A 22,197-nucleotide genomic window follows, 5' to 3' on the forward strand; every position below is an offset into this window, starting at 1 on the left:
AAATGATAAATCAATAACGCGGTTAAAGCACAACAAACGTGGAGCAATATTTTCAGCGCAACTCGAAACTCCGGCAACTATGAGCTTTGTACCGTTTGTTCTCCACTTGAAAACCTTTCGCCTCTCTGTGTGGACGCAATACTCGTCTTATTTGTCACGTGATATTTGACGCGTCCGTAAAACGCCACCGTAAAAAACTGAAATCCGAATCGGACTGAAATCCGATACGCAAATATTTTTGTGTCGATACGAGTCGTCAGCGAAAAAGAATCGCAAAAGAATCGTAGTGAAAGAAGGAAAAGTAATAGAATGCGCAGTAAAGAGTCGACTTTTTCACGACGCACGATTTTCTCACCTTTCGATAAACACGTCGCGATAAAGAAAATTAAAAACCTAGAAGCTTTGTGAAACTTTGTTAACAGGTTATAAACTGGAACATTCCAGGGTATATATGGAATATACATATGTATCGAATGTGTTAATGGAAATTAGCGGATAACGCGAATTGCGGGTGTGTGGACATCGTTTTGTCGCTTGTCTATGCAGTTTCATTTTTTAATTCTACATCGGAGTTAATTGCGGTTAACTGATTAGGAAACTCATGAGCGTTCGCTGAGCCGCGGCTAATGATAATTGCGCTTTGTTCGTGCCAAGCGTGGCGGCGCGGCGGTGGCAAAGTGCTCCGTGCCGTTTTAGTGCAGAATGTGAAAGTTTGTCATGCGTGCCGCGCGTTCGCTTAACAGTTTCCACTGTTTGCGGCAGTCAATGGTAAGCGTCGCTTTACGCGCCAAGTTCGGGCCAAGGGAAGCCCCCGAGATCTCTTTCTCACCTGACGCCGACTCTCGTCTCGCAGTCGGAGAAAACGGCACCCGGAAATCCGCCGTGATTAGGGGTGAGTGGTCGCTCTTCTCGAGATAACGTCGTCTCTCCGCGAATCAGACACCAAAAAAAAAAAAAAAAAACGACCAAATGGTCACGCCGTAGCTGGAAAGTTCGTCATCCTGGATTTCGCACGTTCGAGAGACAACGGGGCTTTACTGGCTGACAAACGCCATTTCTTCCGGCGAGCGATGTAGAAACGACGCGCGCGCCGCCCAACGAGGACGATTCCGTTCTCGGCGCGGCTCTCGAGCGCGAGCATAAACGGGAGTAAACTGCCGCTGAATTAGGTTGACGAACTTCGAGAGCGCGGCGGCGACGTCGGCGTTCGAGCACCCAGCGCTGTCTGCTAACGAGCTTAAATTATGTCGTTACAGCTTCTCAGAGAGCCGCGCGATGTCACGTTAACCCTAGAATCCATGTATCATTTTTTTGACCTTCTAATCCATGACTGGGAGCAATATCGACCCCACGCTTTATTTGATCGTAAAACCGGTCCTACAGAAATAAAGGGCCTTTAAACCTACATGAATTTCTTCGTTTTTTAATAACGAAGAGAATGGTATACGGTAAATTTAATTTTACTCAAGTTTAGTTAGTGAAAAATCCATTTAAAGACCGAAAAACGCAGAAAATCAGCAAAAACCTCTTTTTTTAAACAAAAATTTGTATCTTTTTTTGTAATCAACCGATTTTCAAATTTCAAACGGGGTTTTAAAGAGGACACATTGGAAAAAATTGGAAAAAAATTGTTATCGCTATGTTCTGTTCAAAAAGTATATTTATTTGGAACTATAAAAATGAAGAAATTCACAAAGTTGAAATATGGAAAAAATCGATGAAAAAACCATAAAAAATTGTATTTCAAGTATTATTTTATTTTTATTTGATACAAAATAGTAAAAAATATGAAAAAAATAAAACATTATATCGCCCAGCCATTTTCTGCGAAATGTCAATCTTCTATAGGCAACGGGATTTTTACCGACTAAGTTGTGTGATATTTTGTCTTAAATAATATTTATGACTATTTATGCTCAGATTACGTAATAATACATGATATATATTGATTCTAGCAAAAAAATAAAATTAGCTTACCGTGACGAAACTCAAACGGCAAGTCACGACTGGGGTCGATATCGACCCCACGCCCGCTTTGCGACTGTGCTACTTCACTGCTAGCGAACAACTAACGCTGCGCCCGACATAACCCTACTTTTAGAAAGTTGAAATGAATTATGGTTCAGGTCCTGAGTCGATAATGTCACTTGCTAGCTCAGGAGCGTAGTTCAAAGTTCGCCTGGGGTCGAAATCGACCCCTCTCATGGATTCTAGGGCTAAACATCGAATGACGGGTTGTACTGCCGGCCTGTCTCACGGACGACATTTTCCGTTTTTCATAACATAGGGTAGGTAGTCCAACAATGAACCATGTAAATTTTAGAGGCTTATATCTCTCTAAATTATTGAGTTGGAGATCTGTGTTTTTGCGTACAGTTCATGAATTTAGTTGGCTATACATATTGTATAAGATGACTGTATAAGTCATTTTTAAAGTTTAGCCACAATTTCGATTTTTTTAAAACAATGTCAAATGGTTCATTGTGTACAGGGGTGTGTACACACAATAAACCTAGCCATTTTTAACAATAAACCACATGTTTTATACACAGTGAATTGTTAGTGTTATTTTAGTTTTACTATGTTTTAAAATGTTTATTTAAGGAAGAGATAATTATAAGACATGATAAGTAAAATTAGAATAGCATGACTTTAAATTAAAGCTTACTTAATTATATATGTCATGTTTTCATTATTTGAAGCTTACAATCAAAATTATTATTTTTAACCTTTGTTGTGCACACGGGGTCGAATAGAGCCCAGCGTTTTTTTAAACGCATTTTTCTAATACGTACAAATATTAAAAATTGAATTTTTTATGCATTTTTAGTGAAAAAAGTCCATTTTTCGGTTTCTTTAGTTAACATATCATTTATAATTCTTTTATGTTGCAAGATATTAATGAAACCTATTAGACCTAATTTGGAAGCTTTGAACAATAGCCAGCAATTTTGTTTGAGTCAAAATATAACCAATTGTACGTCTGTAATAAACAATTAAGTGACTGGGGTCTAATATACCCCCTGTGCACAATACGTAATTTTGGAGAGGTGTGCACAACAAAGGTTAATCAGACTTTTTCTCACTTAGATTATTATTTATAACAACTAGTCAGTTTAATAAGACTTATAACACAAATAATTGTAGTAAAAAACAAAATGGTTCAATCTGTAAATCATATAACATTTTTTATGATAATCTTCAAAAAATACGGTAAAATAATGTAATAGAAGAAAGTTGCTTATAGAATTATAAAGCCAAATATACACACAAAATTATAGAATAATAAAAAAAATAATAGATATAACAACAAAAACATAAAAAATGCGTAAAACTTACGAAAAAAACTTACTTTGTCACCCAAAAATCACAAAATGTGATCTCAAACGTCCTTCGCGCGATTTGCCGGCTGATTGGGGAGCCGAAGAGAGGTTCAAATGCGAGTCGTTGCATGACAACAAGCACAATCTAGCAACACTACATTTATGAAATATTGCAATGGTTCATAGTGTATAATGTACAACTGGTTCATTGATTAGACTACCTACCCTACTTCGCGTTTCAGAATTGTGCATAAAATCGCAGCTTTAAGCAGCTTAATGCAGGCAAATTTCATTAATAGCTACAGAAGAGGAAATTTATAGTTCTCTCTTGATCTTTTTTAGTATGCGTGCGCTTTACACACATTTCACAAATATTATAATTATGGAAGTATACATTTTTGTTATAAATCATTTTTCCAATTTTTAAATTTGTTCACGTAATTTTATTTTCTTTTTTTTCCACGCTACTTATTCTACATTACGTATACCTGTCAGGCCTTATTAACACGGAGAGAACTCAAATATCAAAATAATAATAAGTCACTAAAGTATGATAATAATGCTGTAAAAAATTTTGACACTTTAGCATTTAATTTGAATGTTCTACATAATTAATTTGATGGTGCAACACAATTATTTTCAGATCTGTATCTAGCTAAATTTTTAAATACCTCAGCAAAACCGTTCTTTCCGTGAAACATTTGTAAGTATTCGAAAAAAATTAGTTTGTTTTTGAATCTCCTTAGGATGCTTAATCCCTACGATCTGTAAGTCGACAAGAATAAATTGCACGTTTCTAAGCATCGCCACGAGATTTACCCCTTATCGTCGAAAGGAGAATGGGTTCGATGTTTCCAGCATGCTCGCTTACTCGCTCGTGTCTCGAATAACTGTCTACAATCTCACGTATCATATAAAAAATTGCGCCTCGGTCGCTCATTTGTCCCGGTTTGACGTCTTTGCTGATGGGCTCCGCTAAAAACTCCCGTAGGGCTACCCTTCACGCACGTGCGAGCGAAATCGTAACGTATCCGCAATGAGCAGCAACGAGCGCTACTCAGGGTACCCCGGAGGGTTGGTTCGCGTATATAGATCCGGAGATTGCGATGCACCCGCGTGCAAGCGCGGATGAAGAAGCCGTGTTGGGTATGGGAACCGAGCTTTGACGTTTGATCCCGGCAACCGGTCGGAATTTCGCGAATTTTCCCCGAGTTCACATAGTGACGCGATTACAGCACGAAATATAGCGCGCGACCGACAGTGCCAGCAATATTCGAGGTATTTTACGATGGTACTGCTGGTACTGGTATAAGCTGAGCAATCGTCAAGTTGTGTGATACGCCAAAAATGAACTTTCATGGCACTGATGGCCGATACCAATAATTAAGGGAACGCCCTCGGGAACGCCACATGTATGAATGCTACACGGAAAGAATTTGTTGTTATATTTTACCCTTAAATTCACTACAAACTTGAGACAACTTGGCAACCAAGGAATTTTTAAAATATACAAAAGACATTTTACAAACAACGTGATGAAAATTACCAAGCAGATTGGTAAATTTTGAAAAATTATTGAAATTTCCTAGACATATTTTAGTAAAATTAATCAAACATATTTTATATTTTAATGTAATATATATTAATACTTTTTATTATGGTAAGATATTAATCAGAATAGCTCGCATAAAATTCTTGGTGGTACATGTTGTCCCACAACTAAATTTTAAGAGAAAATTCTCTCCGTGTATGTATATGTATACTACTGAACTATTCAATTATCGAAGAGTGCAGGAGAACGTATATTCTCTCTATACTACATAGTCCTGTATATAATTACTGGTCATTACTCTTTCGATTTTGTCATCTCAAAAGTGTATGAGATATTTAGAGTGAAAATTTTTTTATATTGGGCAGTGATATTCGATAGCGACATTTTAATACGAGATCAACTGAAATCGTATCCCCAGCTGAGGAGCAAAATGATTACTCATGTGAAATCTGACACTATTAAAGTATAATTCAAAGACACTCACAACGTCGAGTACTTTTATCTCGAATGTAAAAGTTGTAGGTACTTATGTTATAAGTAAATGATCGATTACTTCTGTCAGATCTGCCTCTTTATTTGTATTATATATCAATATTTCAATCTTTCTTAATATATTTATGCATTAAAATGCAGAAGTAGTAACATTAAACTGCTTTTAAATATTGAATAATAATAATTGATATTTTTACGAATTTAAAAAGTAGGCGTTAAATTCTCAAAATACATAATCTAAATATTAAATTTAAATAAAATGTTACATCAAACATTACAATTAAACGTGATGTATTAAATATGCGTATAATCAAGATCAATGTTTTTGTACTTCGAGATAAATTTCAGAAATTTTATTCAGTTTGAAAAAATAAGATCAGAAATTAAGTATATTATCTGCATATTATTTTGCAGATAATTTGTACGATATAATTCAGTATAAAAATTATTTGTTATACAAACGTACACATTTGAACTATTGAAGAATGCAGGAGAACATATTCTCTCTATACTACATATAGTCCTGTATAATTGTGGTCATTACTCTTTCAATTATCATCTCAAAAGTGTATGAGATATTTAGAGCTAACATGGCAAAAGTGTCGAATTGTAAATCAGCGTAGAGTTACAAGAGTTAAAAGAAACTTCGGTCAGTTACCTCTAGTAACGTGTTCGAAGTTCGATATGTCACGGTTGATAATATGCCCGACGATAAATAACGTGAGAACTGAAAGGAATAATAAACTTTCCACACAGTACTGTCAATATGAACTTTTCTTTTATGAATTTTCATGTCAATATAAATCTCTCGTTATTATGAATCTCGTTACATGCGGTCAGAAATATTTATAGCACATTAGGAATTATTTTAAAAATATCAAGTGTCTTAATATAACAATATAACTGATTAAAATATTTGATATTTTATTTTTAAAACGTATAACTAATTAATTCTAATAATGAGACTCATATAAATAATCAATACATATCGTCTATTTCAGGAACATCAATATTTCACTTACTGTAATTTTATATTTTGCTGCTTTTTTTATTTTTGTTGAACAATAAAATCAAAATTTAATTTAATTAATCATTATATACTTGATATTAAAAAATTACTCATAAATAATATTATTAGATAATGTATTACATTCTTATGATGCTTTTAATTATGTTTTCTAAAAATCTTGCATGCATAACAAACACTTGAAAAAAAAATGATAATAACTTTATTGGATTTAAAGACAATTTCTCTTTCGAGAAAATTATCTTATCATTACTTATTGAGCTCGCTCTATAAAATATTTCTTATTTCCACATAAGGTTCCACTTTTCTATCTATACTCATGAATTAGTTGTATTTTCAGATGTAATTTCCGTAAAATACTGAAATGTGTCAATAAATAATCGATAGAACAAGTTCTATTTTATAACAAAAGAATGTATGTATGTATGTATGTATGTGTATCTGATGATCTGGTCGCCCGCACGTTATACATAATATATATATATATATATATATATATATATATATATCGACAGTTTCATATTATATATTCCAGAATTAAACTTTAATCTGTTCGGCTAATTAATCCGTTCTAGTTCATTCATTTTAGGGCAATGGAGCTGCGAGATATTATTTTAATCTCCGACATAGTTTCTTTCCAATATATTATACGTATATTATATGTATATACATATATAATAAAATCTTTCAGATCATTTTTAACAGAATTAGATCCATTACCGAGAATTAAAATAATATATAAAGTATTATTCATCGATATGACAGTAAAATTGTAACGCGGGAACTATGTTACTGAATTAGAACAACGAAAGAGATTGTTGCGTATATTGAATCTTTTTATTCAATGTTTTCAAGCAACAAATATATATACAAATAGATAATGAATTACTCACTCCATGATTGCTTCGCCGTCGTCCGATGCCTTTCGGATCTTCATCACTTTCTTCCATTGTCTGTGCACCCATTCGCGAAAGCGTTAATTACAATTGCACGTGCATTAATTACCGGAATACGACGACCGTGCAGCACTTTGCACGGGCACGCCTGACATTAACCGTACACGACCGTGCTGTTTGTTACACTAGGACAAAGGAACGATTGCGTGACAGATGTACGATCGCGCAAAGCTACAATCCGCCGAATGTCTCGTAAATAAGTCAAGCGAACGGATTTTTAATGACCGAAGGTTTTAGAAAGATCGCCGATACACAAATGCCAAGTGTATATATGCAGCGCGATTAAATAATAAAACGCGAAGCTAATTATGATTGTACATATTGATTAAACGCAATGCGACGTTTCATCGATTGGCCGAATACGAAAGTAGTGTTGATAACGAGGTTGATAACTTCGGCGATATTGCTTAATACAATGCAAATCGAGATACGGCTAATTAAAATTCAACCTATTGTCTAGAAATATATACGATATCAATATTCAATATTGCGATGTGCACGATACATCTCACAAATGTATAAATCGTGCGAGATATATATCACTGGTAACATATGTATCACTGATAAGTGTTCGATATATCACGGCTTTTCGTTGGTTAAATTCCTCACAATCAGTCCAACGATTCGCGTTCTCAATCCGGAAACGATGGGGCGTTAGTTGAAAAAAAAGAGTTCAAAGCACGGCGCAACATATATCCGAATCCAAACGTCCAGCCTAGGAAGTAACTCTATATATCGACCTAAATACGGTAGTGAAACGATTCACCATTCTAATCCTCTATCGCGCTGATTTCCGTTTCAAACAAGTAAATTGCACGAGATATCTATCTGAAATAACCGTCGCCTCGTAGTTAATCACGCTAGCCGATGATCGTTCGCAAAGGAATGATCGCGTATTCTCTTCTGGTATTTATCGCGGCCACGTTCCGAGTGATAATAGCACGACGAGACGCACGAAATAGCCTGCGGCGCTGCTTGTTTGTTCGACTCTCATCTCGCGAAAAATAGCGACCTTGTGTATACAATAGCGTGCTGTAAAGAGTCATAAAAATCAAAACAATGAACGCCGTACATCCTATACCTTGCCGTTACAAACTTAATATTACAATGACAACGTACGTAAAAAAAATTCCGTTTCTTTATATTTCAAGTTAATCTCGATACAAATAAAATTATTATACAATAGTTTGCACTTTATTTAGTCATTTAGTCAATTGACTAGTGTCACCTAAAATGATAATTAATTCTGAGAATATCTTGGAAGATCAAATTTATTATTTTGATCCTGATTTGAGAATGGGTTATGGTTTTTAATACCTATACTTTTGATATGCCTACATATTATTTAAATTTTTCGTTCTTCTTTAAATAATAATTGGAAAATGATTGAATAATTACTTCATTTAAAAAGAAGTGTTAAATGTGAAACATTTATTCGAAGAACTAAATTTTTTATTTTGATCAAAAATATAGATGCAAATTAATTCATTATTATTGTCTTCTTTTCCATACTTTAATTCAAAAATCGTGTGAGCTTAATAATTCAAGAGGTTGAAAAACTCATCGCAAGAAATATTTTATCTCGGTTTCTTTATTTATTAAAATCATCGAATTTTACTGCTCCTGTGGCATAAAACACGGAAACAATATTGATAAACATTAATTTTTATAAAAATCTCTCTTTCCCCAATCCAAACCAAAGCAAAAAAATTTATTCCTGAAATAAATGTTAGATTTAATATTGTTAATATATCCATATAATTGCTATATCCACATCGAGAACAAAATACATATCGCTGTCTTATTGCAACATGTAATGCAAAAAAAAATTTTGACATCGTCATTTAGAGCACAAATATAGAGAGTAGTATTGTACTTCTCCTAATTGTAATATTTTGAAAGTTTATTTTTACATTTCTGGTTCTTTACGAGTAATCATTTTGCTTTTGAGCTAAAGATTGAAATCAATAAAATTGTCTTAGCACACGTAGAATCTCTTTTTAAATCACTTTTTACTTAGAAATTTTAGTACACAAGTTCTTTTTGCACTTAACTGACATGAGATTTATAAACTATTAATACGTTCATATGTAATCTTCTCTGAATAATTGACTATTGTGAACCGCGAGAAGCAGAACTCGACTTGTGTCTCAAAATAAACTTCATCTGATTGTGAGTTTCTCAGTTGAATCGCGCGATTAGAAATATCACTTTGACTCTTGAGATCCATTTATCAAATTACACTTTAAGATAGATTTTAGCTGAGTTCTTCAGCAGAAATGTGACTATAAATACAGTTAATTCATAAAGCCGTCAGAAGTCTCGTCAATCTTTAGGAGGGCCGTTTAATATTTTGATTATTTCTTTACGCGTGCATGCGTTGAAGAGCTAAACCGTTTCGGACTTTGATTTATCGTGAGAATTACTATATAAATGCACGCAAGGTATTATGGAATTTTTCGTCATGAAATTTTTCATCGGCGCTTTATTCCCCGACCTACATAGTACGTCCGTGCATTTTCGCATGCTCACCGACATTGAGGATAAGCGGAAAAATGCCACAGCCAGGATCAAAGTCAATAAATTCGGGCAACAAACAGAATGCAATCTCCTAAAAGCTACGTTCGCGTTCGTAAGCGAAATAAATATCTCGTGCGCCGGCCCGCTTCGAGATTCGGCTGAGGTTCAAGCCGGGCATTGTCTGTCGGGTTTCCGGTGGACCGTATCCCTTTGCATCTTCCAACGTCCATTTAAACTTCCATTTTGTTTGTCGTTATCGCGCCCCTAAACCTCTTCATGCAGTTCGGCGTCTTTGCGCTCAACAAAGCGGGCAAAAAAGAAGAAGGAGACAAGAAAGAAAAGCCCGAGGAGAAGAGGCAAAGTGCGAGGGAGGGAATAAGAACGTTCAAAATGCGCTATTTTATCATAGCTTCGCTGACGGTTAAGCGTGCCTCGCGGGCGTCTACCGTTAAGAAGACGAAAACGACAACGCCGGCGACTGCAACGGCGATGAAACGTGCCGTCGGCCCCTGGGTGTCCCGCGTGTGCTCGAGCTCGAAGCTACATGAAAATCCCATAGTCGTATGCTGGTTGGGAGTACTCGTGGCGCGACAAAGACGGATAAAAGGCGGAGTCGACGAAAGGACCCCGAGAATTATTACAACGGCAAACGAGGGGATAGGTCGTGTCGTCGCCGCAGCAATACGCGGCAACGCAATTTGCACTTGTTGCCGTCAACACAGTCTGTGCATTAAGCTTTATTAAACCGGTACGACGAGTGTTTAATTTAAAATTACTCCCCGGGTCCGACAAAATCGGCGGCGCCGTCATTCGCCATGCAGAGAATTCATTGCGAAATTGGATCACGCGCCTGAGAAATAAAATCAATCTCGCGTGCGTCAAGCAGGGACGAAACACGAGAGGATATCGATCATGGTTAAGATCACCGCGCTCGTAGCTGGCGCGGCTTGATTAATTGACAGAATCGATCCTGTGGTCTAGCGAGTTTATGCGGTAAACGTAAGCTGATTTCGGCCACATTGTTGCAGCCGTGACAGTTTGGATAGAAAAGCATTAAACTGCTTAAGCAGCCAATCGGATGTGAGGCAGATTTCTGCAGCTACAAATTTAGGGAATGTGAAATAAATATATGTGCACAAGTCACAATGTAGGCAATACGACGCGCTATAAGTCAAACTAAATTGTTTTCGCTGTACGTATAAATATTGTTAATTAAAAGCGCCGCGAGACAGTGAAATATAGCCCGTTCGATACTTTCTATATATCCCCGCCGGTGATGTTACAGGACGGTAGAAAACATAGTTGACTTTACTGCGGAGCGAATGGCGCGCACATACGGAGCATCAAGCCGGGAAAATGTGCACTAGACACGTTCGAATGATACACGTACAATAGGTGTAGTTGCGGTACATGTTGAACTGTCAGTAACAAAGTAGACCGACTGAGAGTAAACAGAGGCCGGGGATTGTAGATACTACAAAACTACATAAACCGTGAAATGCCGTCGTACGATTAGAAGAGCGTTGATTTAAGCGCCGATTTCAGCGCTGCGCTTGAAATTTAGGTGTTTGATTTTACGGACCGATGCTGGTAGCAATAAGAAACAACTGAATAACTGACTATCGTTCTCATGTTTGAATTGCGTCCATACGCCGCGTTTGTGTGAACATTGTATCATCAGCAATACCACCGACATAACATGAGCGATACGTATAACCAATCTTACAAATATCACTCGCTATCGTTTCGGGAACTTTCCTGTCGCCGTGTAACATTAACTATACATCGCATATATGATTTTCGAAGTAGCGAAGGAAGTTCGTGAATGGCAGTGACGCAGAGAAAAGGGAGAGGAGGAAGCGAGTCTGTAAAATCCGATTGCTACCGCCGAGAAAGCCAATATTCTACAACAAAATCGATACTCTAAATAAATATTATTCGATAGATACTCGAATTGACGGTGTATCTCCCGTTTGTCGCCGAAAGCCAATATTTATTTCGCTGGACTGAGAAGCAGGAGTCCTGCGCTAGAGACGCGTATATTACATACCCTTACAAAAAATTTGCTGGATAAATATGTAGCTTCGATATATCGATATATCGAGCCGCGCAAGTATCGGATCGTGCACATTTTCGACCAAGGTATAAGGTATCTTTAGTGCGCCAAATGGCTCAATGTAAAAGCTCGTAGCAAGTACCTCGAAGCTAGCTCTTCCATTAATAATATATGTAAGTTTTTTTTAACTTGTTATTAAACTGCAAAAAATGCAATTTTATACGGGGCATATAATGTGTGTCTTACTTTCTGCGCGTCCGTGCCTGGAAATGGACAGAAAACTTCTGGAAAACTTCGCAGCTAGCAGCAATATCTGAAAAAAAAAAAAATATATGGTTAATATTTAATTACGTAATAAAGATATGTATAGTGCATTTATATATATATATATTTTATGTATATATGTTATGTAAATTTTATACATATTATACATATATAGATTTATTGCAATACAATAATGTATTGATTCGCGCAGCTGACAATGCAGATAAGATATTCTTTAGATGGATTAACGTGCAGGATGCGTAGCATGTTCATTACAAGCGAATCTATGAACATTACCTCCGCACTGGTAGCGCATTAATGCGAGATAATACTGATTTATGTGAAGCCTTACGGTCGAGTTTAGGTCGAGTTTGTGTCACATGTACTTCCACACAACGTGAATTTCACCTGGAATATCGATCAAATGCGTGTACCGATTTTATTGCCATTTTATATATGACGTTCAATTAATTTATAATAACATTTAAAATAAAATTAATGATAAACATCCCATTTTTGCATTACAATTTTTTTCAAAACTTATTATCCTAAAATTCTTTAAAACAGAATATTAAAAAACACAATCTCTATTTATTTGTCATTTTTTTTATCCTTTCTTCAAAAATTAATATAACGAAATTAAAGAGAGCTAAAAATAAATTCCTTTTTGGTGTTATAATGATACATTCTATATTAATGTTTAATCTTTTTGCCAACTTTATAAATATATATATATATAATGATATGGTCTTTAAATCATTTATAGTACCAGAATCTCGAAACGCACAGCAATGTAGTTTGCCGCGTTCGTGACATATATTTGCGATCGCAAGGACGGAAAATTGCTACGAAGGTTCGCAAGAAAGGTACGGAGTCGTGGCAACGGAGATTGGCAGTGCGCCAAAGCGCAGCGATGTGACGGGGGAAAAGAGCCGTGCATCATTGATGATTCGGTTCTGATACCGCTTCCATTCTTCACAATGCAAGATGCATCGTTGGCTGCAAGTCTCGCGAGTTAGCATCTCGCGATGCTGCATTGCAAAGCAAAAGGGCGGAAATCGGAATCCGTAATTCGATTACTGTATAAAATATGCCATTCGGATTATACCGTCGAAATGAATCGCGCAACGAATTCATAACGGGAATAAATTCAGCCATCCGACATTCCGTATGTTATTGCCGCGCTCTCGTGTCCCCGCGCGAAATCGAGCGTACCAGCGTATGCAATCCGTTGACAATATTCGAAAAGCGCTCTTCATCCGTGCCAATTTTCGTGTTCGTTAATCGCGAGTTACGTCCCTCATCCGATTATGATTCGATACCCGTTGCAATTCCAGCCGCGCGCTGACTGCAACACCCACGGACAGGTACCAAAATCTTCACTGTTACGCATCGTGTCGTGAGATAAAAACAGCATCGCTTCTCCGCTTTTTATTAAATTTCACGAGATATACCGGTCTGTGCGTAGGTTTGCTCGCGAGAGCGAGTAGAAAAATGGAATAAGAAGAAGGAAAAAGACAAAAGAATTTTTAAAATGATTGAAAACGCGAATGCAATCGGCCGGATAAGCATGCCGGATAATATGCATTTCGTAGGGAAAAAGAGCGGGAAATAATGCAAAGTGTGCAACTGGCAAACGAGAGATACGAGTAGCGAGCTGTCGGCGCAGCTGTGACTGTTTCTACCGTCGCGTCGCGTCGAGTGAATCGGTTCTCTCCGGCTGCTATAATAACAGGAGATGAAGGAACAGTGGAACAGGGTCGTGATGCGACGCCCTCGGAAATTAAACGTAACGACTCATGCAGTAAAAGAGCGCGAAAGCATTGGGCTATTATATATAGCGGCATTAATTTATACGTCGAAGGATCAGTGCCTAACGCTAAAGGAAAATTAGAAAAGGGTCTGAAGCTACAAATCAGAGTGTAACAGGTTCTTGTGATAGCTTACACCGATATAGTTAAACTAATTTCAATTACTTAGAATAGAATCGGTTTGATTAAGAAATAAGACAAGGTTTTAATTAAATCCGTTGCTTGAACCTAATGCATTTTACAATAACTTAAAATTGAATGAGTTATAACTAAGTATTTAACGTTATCCGTTTCCGCTTTTAATTATACACAAACATAATTATACAAAAATTATATAAATATTATAGATATATAGATTTAATTATATAATTTTCTGTGACATTTCTTTAAATTATAATGTGACACTATCTTCTTATTTCGGGATTATTAAATAATGAAGATTCTTCGTGGTATGTGGCTAATGGTATATATATTAAAAAGTAATTGAGTTAAGTTAACTTAAAACAAAGTGTGTATTTAGAATACAATTAAAAGATAATTATGAAAATTAATAAACATAAATAGCGTATTAAAATATCAGTAAAGAAATATGTATAATTATGGTGAGCAAGATAAATTTGAAAAAGATAAATCATACTTGAACTTTATATCTCGGTTGAAAAATACGCGAGAAATCTATTCGCGATTTTAATAGAAGTGCAGTGAATTAAATAGTGGTAGGAAATAATTCATGATGTACTTTATGCGCCTCGATATTGAAAGTATTCCTCGCTATTGCAATCGTCGAGGAGATTTCGCCGGTCTTGGAATCGCGACGGGACGATTAAGAAAACTCGATATTCAAATCAATTGCTACCCCATTGCCGTAAACTACCAGACAGTCTCATAAATTCGACAAAATGCAAACCGCGTGGAAACCTTAGCGCATACTGTGTAACAAGTATTACGGCAGCGCGATATGCGAGATTTTCATCGCGAAGTATTCTTCTGCGCGAACAAGTTCTCGCATTATCATTAGAAAATGTGTGCGCGATCCGCGGCGTTCGAAAGTCACGTTTGTTCACATATGCATTTATTCGCGAGCTCATTGCCATGGTACATACACGGTCGAAAACTGCGAAAAAGCACTTCACTCTTCATCGCTCGCGCCTCGACGAGAGTTTAACATTTACTTTAATATAGGGAAGGTGTAAATGACAGCTAACGAAGCGCGAGCAACGAGAGCGCTCCTATAGTTATGCTAAAATGTAATGAAGAAGGCTCTCATCATTTTCAAAGAGTTTTCAATTCCGGAGTGGAATCCTATTTTATCGTAACGTAGTAATTAGGACAGAGATTATTACAACTGCGACGTACACAATAATGCGACGTCTCGACCCACCGACGGCAAATTACGAAACTCCGAACTCTGGAAGTAAACTCTGGTCGGTCCGATACGGAGGAAGATCCTGGCACCAGGACCGAGTTTACTTTGGCGCTCTAAAGTACCACAACTCTCGCAACCCGCCTACGAAATAGCATATTATAATAACTTATCGTTAATTTCGGCCTGCTTTACCCGCGTAACTTTCGTAACGGAAAACCGTTCGTTGCGCCGAAGGTATATAACATTAAGTAGGTAGATCAATTTTCTATATCGATAGAAAACAGACGTGCGCGTTAACTCGATACCGAGAAAGTTAACGTAATCCCTTATGCCGCCTGCATCATTACATAAACGCAGCGCATCGCATTAATGCACCGTCTCTTCTTATAATTTATCCTCTAATCAACCGGCGTCTTCATTTCGGAGGATAATCCTAGATATTGTTTTCATCTAATCCTACCGATGTTGCCTATGAGGTTAATTAACAAAATTACCAGGCGCGCTCGCGGAGCGCAAATTTATCGTAACACGTAGAAACGCAATCTCGGCGGTAATTTCATCAACGTGCGGCACGGCAACGAGTAACGAAACACGTACTTATCGCAATGCGTATTATTTCAAGGTTTCCAAGGTTCGTGAAGCGTTCGGGATAAAGGAGCCAGAATAATTCACGACCCCTCCTCCCCTTATATACGTACGTTCCATCGGAGACGCATTACTCACGCCACATTAATCCCGAAGAGCCAAAGAGGGTCGCTTTTTGCGTCGGAGTTTTATGACGGGTAAATCACGCTACACCAGAAATTGCACCCACTCTCATCGCGTCTAAACGCAGAGCGCTGTCCCGTTTTAACGGCAACACATTGTTCAGTTCGATGGCCTATCGACAACTGTAACTCGTATGCAGCAGAATTACACGCGTCCCATGCGTTGTGTTGTCTGTAACTGATGTTTACGAGCCTGTAAACCGGCGTACATATATGTAGCACGCGATACTAATCATGCTTCTCCAACTTTTTGAAGCGATAACACGCCAAATCTGATAGAAATGCTGATTTCAATTTATAATTCATAATGATCATTTTCCGTAAAGTAAAATTGGATTACCAAACTGTACTCGGTATTAAATGGGTACGATAACGGATCGATATGATGAGTTAAACAAGTTTTCACTGTGAATGGCATTGAAATTCAATATCGTCGAATTTAATAGTAATTGATAGTAATCGTATATTGGATTGCCAGCAAATTGGCAATCCAATACATGAATCTCGCGGCCAGATCTCACGGAAACAAATGCTAGAATTAAAAAAAAATCAAGCAAAAAGCGTGATAAGCTATAAATTGAAGACTCGGGATGCATCCGATATCATACAAAAAAATCGTAGCTGCTTCGTTAATTTTCAGGATATTATTTCAGGACTTGTAGATCGTTTTGGCTTGTTAATTAAAAGTTGATAAAGACATTTCGAATATGGAGTATCTGACAAATCTCGAAATACAGTAAAAATACAAAATAGTACGCATTCCAAGCACGTGTAAAACGGAACAACGTGTGCGTAGGGTGAGAAAATTCTCGAGATTATTGCAGGATGCAAAGGATTCTACTCACAAAGAACAGAATGCAAGGGAGAACGCGTATGTAATGCTATCTACAATATCAGACGCGACAACATATTCATCGACAACATATTCAATATACTTCATGCTGCTTTACATACTTGCTGCGTTACGACATACGAACGCGCATCTATCACAAATGGGATCACGGAGCATAGGCAAGACAGGAATTTCAGACTCGTACGCAAATACCGAATTTCTGTCGTGTCTAGTTTATCGGGAAGAGAATTGTGTCATCGAACAAATCGCACCCTATTTCTGATGCGAAGCCTCGCTTAATGATTTCGTGCCATAGTCAGTTTCGTGACCGCACTGTCCAATCATCGAATAGCTTCGAATTTCATTGACCGATGCCACATAGGTAGAGCGCTATGTAACTGTCTAACTGTAGTACAAAAGCATTCGATGATTCGATAACTAAAAGTTTATAGAAGTTGAAATTCTTACATACAAGTTTTAGATTAAAGTTTTTAACATGCGTAAATCGACAAATATAATTCAAAATTTAAGAACGTACATTATTTTATATACATATAGTTCAACATTGTTTCAATATAAAAAAATTATTTTTAAATTTATTAAACTTTATCCCATTTCTCTCTCTCTCTCTCTCTCTCTCTCTCTCTCTCTCTCTCTCTCTCTCAACAATTCTTTCTTATATTTTAGATTTTTTTTTAAGATTATTATATCTTATAAGTTGGTACACAGAAAGGAAATCTTAAAAGAGACGTTTTAAAACGACATTATTCTTAAAAGATTCACATAAAGAGAAGATAGCTTTGATATAGCGAGTCTGCGGAGATCGAATATGATTCCTTTAAGAGAATCAGTTCGATTAAGAATGAGTCCTGACGGTGGGGTGAATCGCCCTCTCTCGTCGCCCACCCCTTCGCGCTCCATAAACATGGGGATCGCTCGATTTTAAATGAAGCACTCAGCCGAGATTTCTCCGATCGCGGTAATGGTCCTCCCACTTTACTCTTCTTCCACCGAATTTAACGCAAACCCCATTGTCCTTTTGGCCGCATCGTAAAATGCTAATTTGTGGCAACTGGCGCTTGAATGGATGGGATAGGACGAGGGGAACGAACAAGTGACAATCGTTAGAATCGCAATCGAGGAAATCCTCGAAAAGGCTATCGATCCTCATCTTCATCCCCATGCAAGTGTGTGTACAGTACGTACGTGTGTGAATGTTTGTAGAAATCACGTGCCTATGCGGGCAATCGCGAAAGGTGCTCTCGTGCGACCGCTACCATGGCGGATGGCGTTGCTGGTCGGGACTGCACCATGTTCGAAACAACACTCCGGATTGACATTAGATATCAGTGAGGTCGGTCACGCACGGGCAATGTGCCTGCTACGGCGATGCCCAGCCCGCGACAAGTAAATTTTAATTGAGGCACGGATCTCTCATTTTGTCTCGTACTTGGTCGCGTGCGCCCACGGAAGCTCCCAAATACATTCATTTTCGAAGAACTGTGTCACAATGGTTGGCGTTGCTGATTTAAATCCAAATAACTACACTTGAGCCTACAGTCACAAGGATACAATTAGAGACCTTCGAGTAAAAGTCTGGCCACTGATCGACTGTGTACTGATTGACAAACCATGACAGGACCAAATCCAAAATATAAAAACAAAAGTGTCAAAACAAACCCTATATTTGTTATGATTTGTCATGCAGAACATGTCATGTGTCTCTAACTAATATATAAACTCTATATAGAGTGCATTGTTTTTAAACGCAGCCATTAATTGTCCAGTCTCTAGATCCAATATGATAGATGACAAAAGTGACGTCGATATTGACTAATCGCGTTAAGTTCCCATTGTTTACCACATTCCAAATCACTTTTCTATCGAAGTGAAATCCATTTTACTTTGACACTTACTCCATTTATATTTGGCACTTGAAGCTAAATGAGAGAAATTGACTGAGAGAAAAAAAGCTTCTTTAACCTATTTTTGGAATAAAGCAAATATCGCCAAATACGTTTACAGAGCCTCTTATTGACAGAAATACGATATTGATAGAGCATCCTGTACAGTCTACTAACTCTCCGCACGATATTGTGGCTAATTGCATTTGCACGATGCTAGTATCCAATATACGACGTCTCCTATCATTTTTATCTAATTACCGAGTTATTAACTTACCACCCGCTCTCTCCGAGGAAACTCTCAGAAGCGAGAGAGAAACGCAACGCGATCTTCCGATACTGCAACGATTTTCCCCCTCCTCCATCAAGGTCTGGGCGCCCAATAAAAGAGTTTATCGAGGTATCGTTCGAAAGATAAAATTGAAAACCCAGTTCCTCCTCCCAGCCGTACCATAGAAATGGTCGTTCAATATCGACAGTCTACTCTACCTACTTGGCGCGACGCAGTCGGCGGGGAGAGTTGCGCAGGAGTGAGGTGCACCATATTTTACGGCAATCAAAAGTTCGCCGATGGAATCTTCCCGATCGTAAACAGCGTAACGACGCTCGGGGCCGAAATTTATCGCAAATTAGTTTCGTACCTGTGCGTTTTACGTGCGCGGCATGCAGATGTAGAAGAATATAAGTCATGTATGCCATAGATACAGAGTATTATTCTTACCCTTATTGATCCATAATTCGATCCTAAAAAATTCCAAAAACAACCGAATTCGCATCGTAAAACGTGAAGTGTATGACGCGCACACGAGGGTACCGTGTCTATCTTGGACCATCTGATGGCGCACAAACAAAGACGTTTCATGCGAATAAAGCAATAGCAAACTACCGTTGTTATTCCGCCGTTCTCCCTGACTCAAATGACCCTTTAACTTTCGCGAAAGATATACGAGCGCTTGACAGCTCGCGAGTCGTCCAGAATAGCCGGAATGTTTTAAAGAGTTGTGGATATTCTTGCCCTGCGTTGCGTGGGCAATTAGCGGACGAAAAGTCGCCGACATCACGACGTTATTACCCACTGAATAACGAAGCGTCGTAATTCATATCGAAAAAGTAAGTATGTTGCGTACCAGGACTAGTTAATAGGACGTTCGTGTTGCGCTTGCGTCTCGTAAATATTCATTTAATCTGATCTAATCTGTATGAACATATTCCGCGCCTTGCGTAATTGCCGGCGAAATTGCAAATCGATATCTAAATGGCCTGACCCCCTTTGTAATAGTAAGCATTGCCCGGTATATCGAGATAATAGAAGGGGAAGCGAGTCGGGGGCGTCGGGAGAGAACGAAGGGAAACGGCGACGAAATGATCACGGCCGAAATTACAGTGGCGGTGGAAAAAGATGTGTTACCCAAACGGACCGTGATCCGATGTCGGGGATATCTATTACGCTCGAAACCAGACTCGGGCTTCCGCGTATATTATCGATTCACGTCGCTCCGTCAATTACCCATCTTATAGAGCGGAACGCGCGGAATCGACAACTGGATTCAGTTAGGTATATAATCCGTCTCTACCGGCAAGTGACATTGATATTCCTGGCGCGTGAGTAATTCGTGCGCCCGCTAAGTGTTGAGCGAGATCTGTCCTGTGCATAAACGACAAACGACGTAACGAGCGTAGAATCAAATTAAAACGCAATGACGCTTTACCTCGGCCATCTCATTATCTATTCGCGCCGTGTGAGCGTGTGACTCGCCATGCGAGCCGCGACCGTCGCGCGTCGCCGAAGCGCGATAATAATGAATCATCCGTGAAATTATTTTGTCCTTTAAATACGATTATAATACGCTGGTGTGTATGCAAATTTCTCGCTACAATGGAAACAGGGGTTAAATCGACTTCAGTTGATTGTGCAAAATCTGTTACACAAAGCAAGTTAGTCTGAATTGGGTCACTGAATAGAATTCGCTTTGTAACTCGCTTTCATCGCTGTTTGAATTGCACCGAGAAATGTGCAATCCAAAAAAAAAAAAAATAATAATGTAAATATCGGATAAATAATTTTTCGACAAACTTATCTCGAGAAACATTGTTGATTTGTCTCTTTTACGAGCGACTGATAGCAAAAGTCCGCGGAAAATATAAGCAAATCAATGCAACGGTGGCAAGACAGGAGATATACATTCCGCGGGAAAGATACGTGACTCGGGGTGATGAGGGTTCGCCTTGTTGCACGAGAGAGGGAAGAAAATTGGCCCAAATCCACGAAATTCAAATGGGTCGTGCCGAGTCGCCATGAGGATCCCTTTCGTGGCTCGTTTCCACATGTGTGGAATATCGTCGGCCAGACGGGTCTTCCTCCCGGTGTACGTGCGGCGGAGGGCAAAGGAAATTGTGGTAGAGGCGGAAACCAAAGCAACGCTGAAATTCGTGCAATACCACGCCCCAGCAACGCATCTAATAACAATACTTGCATTAGGTCATGGCGCTCCCGATGTAGACAGCCCAGAGAGATGTAGCTTAATGTAGCGCGCGCGTTCGCGTTCGTTGTTTCGTCTCTCGCGCTGTTTGAATGTAGACGAAGCGGAGTGCCTCTTGTTTCAGGATTGCTTGAATTAAATATGCACAGGCGGTGTCACTTTTGTGCCATTCAAGAACGAAACGTGGAATTATGCACGGCGCGTAAACCGTTCGGATTGCCCTTTTGTTCGGCGCTCGGTCACGCGATAGTTTTAATTCATTTATCTCAGAATGGCATCGAAATTCGCATTCAGGAATCGAAATAGATGGGCAAGAGAGAGATATCCCGATAGCAGCCAGATTCGAAGAATAGTCCGATACAATTCGAAATGAACGTCGATAACGCGCCCGGCGAATACAGCGGCGGTAACACGTTTACGCAGCAAGATGGGCAAACAGAAAATTGTACCAACGGTGTGCAGCTGTTTAAACTATCGTACTCGCTGAGTGCACAGCTCCGATTAATCCGAAGGGTGCTTCAAAAACAGTGCCGAAATACAATGCACATTTTTTTCCGGTAATCGTGCAGATCCACGATGCGTCAGGAATTTTTTCGCCCGAAACTTCTATATGATACAATAAAAGAATTCATATTGCAAAGAACTTATAACGCTGAACGCGAGCGATAAAAAAATTTCATGTATTTATTTCGTTCCAAATATGATTCAACTATAATAAGCTATCCATGATATGTTAATTAGTAAAGTAATCGACAAAACCGTCCCGCTCTCTTTTAATCCAGCTATGAATATACGGCTATTTAACGAAGACAGTTTCATATTGGAAAAATGACGGGACGAGTTATTG

At 38.3% G+C, this 22,197-nt stretch overlaps 1 protein-coding gene across 3 annotated transcripts in view; it reads right to left on the minus strand.

Moving 5' to 3' along the window:
• The window catches only part of Kek5 (kekkon 5), a 213,863-nt gene that overhangs the window by 118,440 nt on the left and 73,226 nt on the right, over positions 1–22,197 (minus strand). For all 3 annotated transcript variants that reach the window (XR_011732367.1, XM_071780297.1, XM_071780298.1), the window contains exon 3: positions 12,173–12,239. The gene's annotated coding sequence lies outside the window, so the exon portion shown is untranslated. The remainder of the gene's footprint in view (positions 1–12,172; positions 12,240–22,197) is intronic.

The sequence above is a fragment of the Temnothorax longispinosus genome, chromosome 6, assembly GCF_030848805.1.
Source record: "Temnothorax longispinosus isolate EJ_2023e chromosome 6, Tlon_JGU_v1, whole genome shotgun sequence".
Classification (NCBI taxonomy): Eukaryota; Metazoa; Arthropoda; class Insecta; order Hymenoptera; family Formicidae; genus Temnothorax; species Temnothorax longispinosus.